At 51.6% G+C, this 2277-nt stretch overlaps 1 protein-coding gene across 1 annotated transcript in view; it reads right to left on the bottom strand.

The window, feature by feature from the left end:
* The window catches only part of GPR84 (G protein-coupled receptor 84), a 2461-nt gene extending 2114 nt beyond the window's left edge, over nt 1-347 (bottom strand). The window contains exon 1 of the mRNA XM_007467784.1: nt 254-347. The gene's annotated coding sequence lies outside the window, so the exon portion shown is untranslated. The remainder of the gene's footprint in view (nt 1-253) is intronic.
* Nucleotides 348-2277: the final 1930 nt, after the last annotated feature.

The following is a 2277-nucleotide window of genomic DNA, read 5'->3' as shown; positions in this document are numbered from 1 at the left end:
CCGTTGCGGCCTCTCCTGCCGCGGAGCACAGGCTCCGGACGCGCAGGCGCAGCGGCCATGGCTCACGGGCCCAGCCGCTCCGCGGCATGCGGGATCCCTCCGGACCTGGGCACGAACCCGCGTCCCCCGCATCAGCAGGCGGACTCCCAACCACCGCGCCACCGGGGAAGCCCCCAGGCCTCAGTTTTTTCTGTTTTTACCACCTGGGAGATGAGGAGACGGAGAACGTAAAACCCACCACCAAAGTACTCACCTGAGTCTCCCAGCCTTCAAACCTCTCTCCGGTGGAAGATGTCCAACTCACTCAAAGAGCAGTCCTTTCTGGTGGGCAGTCAGGCTTCAGACAGGAGGTGCTCTGCTCTCCTGTCTCCTATTATACTAGACAGAAAGAACAAGAAACTCCCCAGTTACACAAACTCAGCCACTTCCTCCCTTGCTTCCTTCCTTGCCTCTCTGGTCCTACTCACTTTGCCCTAGCTAGTGAAATCTGGGCTTCTCTGTTGAAATTTCCCTGTTACTTACCCCAAAGCCTTATCACTCCTTCAGTTCTCCTTCCTGAAACCCAAGCTCTGTTTCCTTCCTCGCTTTGCACGGCAGGACACCTATAAGATCATTGCCGAGAATTGTTAGGACAGGGAGACAGAGCATCAGAGTATCTGGGCCACTTCTCAAGGGGCCAAAGGACAAGACCAAGTTCTAGGAGCAACTCTAGGCACCCCAGAAGACTTGAGTTTGTTTTGGGAGAACACTGCCTTCCCTCTCTCCAGAACTTGGAGATGGTTCACATCTGAAAAAGGATTCAGACGAAGAAAGGTGGGAAATGAAGCATCTAGGATTCTGGTTTCCTGCCCCACAGGGCCTCAGGCTCCCAATCATTGGTTCATTCATCCATTCACTCACCAAAAACGTATTGAGTGTCTACTATGAATTGGACTCTGAGCTAGACCCTGGGGATGGTGCATGGCCTTGTGAGTAGTCTAGGGGAGGAGACAGATATGTAAATATATAAAGGCCTAATTGGTCCTCTGAAGCAGCGGTCAGCAAAGTTTGGCCTTTGGGCCAAATCTGGCCCACTATCTATTTTCATATGGGCCATGGGACAAGAATGTTTTCTTTCATTTTAAAATGGTTACCCGGGGCTTCCCTGGTGGCACAGTGGTTGGGAGTCCGCCTGCCAATGCAGGGGACAAGGGTTCATGCCCTGGTCCGGGAGGATCCCACATGCCACGAAGCAGCTGGGCCTGTGAGCCATGGCCACTGAGCCTGCGCATCCGGAGCCTGTGTTCCGCAACGGGAGAGGCCACAACAGTGAGAGGCCCGCGTACTGCAAAAAAAAAAAAAAAAAAAAAAAAAAAAAAAAGTTACCTATGTAGGTACCTACATAATACCCTCAATTTTACCTCTTGGCCAATACAACCTGAAATATTTGCTATCTGGCCCTTTAAGAAAAAGTTTGCCGACACTCTGTAAAGTACATCAGAGACTTAGAGAAAAGGAGCGAACTGCCAAGGAGGGGATCAGGAAAGGGTTCACAGAGAGACACCTGAACTGGATTGTGAGTGATGAACAGGAGCTTTTTGGGCGGATAAGTAGAAGGACATTCTAGATAAAGGGAACAGGATGCACAGAGTCACGGAGGTTTAGGTAGAGGCGAACAAAGCATGTGAAGGAGGGGCCAAGAGGGAAGATCCTGGAGAGGTGAGTGGGGTCAGAATCAAGGAAGGCCTTGTGCGCCATGCTGAGGAGCTGGGGTTATGTCCTGGAGGAGATTTACACTTGGAGAGCTGTGAGTAAGGAGTGAAAGCCTGCAGGCCAAAGGGAGAGAGACCAGTAAAGAGGTACCAGTTCAGACAAGGGGTGGGCAGGGCCTGAGTTAGGGCCAGGGCTGGTTTGGTGGGCATGCCACCTGCGCGTGTAATCGCACAGGGCCTTGTACTGAGAAGGGTCCAGTGCTTGAGTTAATGCTCTGCAGTCAGCCTTGAGATCCTTTTTGAACATTTTGCTTTTTCATTTTGCACTGGGCCCCACAAATGATGTAGCCGGTCCTGGTTAGAGCGGCGGTTGTGGGTATAGAGAACAATAATCGGGATCCGTAGGTCCTTAAGAGGTCAAATAGGATTTATTATTTTTTTTTTTTTTTTGCTGCTTTGGGTTTTCGTTGCTGCACACAGGCTTTCTCTGGTTGCGGCGAGCGGGGGCTATGCCTCGTTGTGGTGTGCGGGCTTCTCATTGCAGTGGCTTCTTTTGTTTTCGAGGCACGGGCTTTGGTGGCCCACA

Source organism: Lipotes vexillifer, unplaced genomic scaffold, assembly GCF_000442215.2.
Source record: "Lipotes vexillifer unplaced genomic scaffold, Lipotes_vexillifer_v1.1 scaffold387, whole genome shotgun sequence".
Classification (NCBI taxonomy): domain Eukaryota; kingdom Metazoa; phylum Chordata; class Mammalia; order Artiodactyla; family Lipotidae; genus Lipotes; species Lipotes vexillifer.
This window is presented reverse-complemented; position numbering and strand designations above follow the sequence as displayed.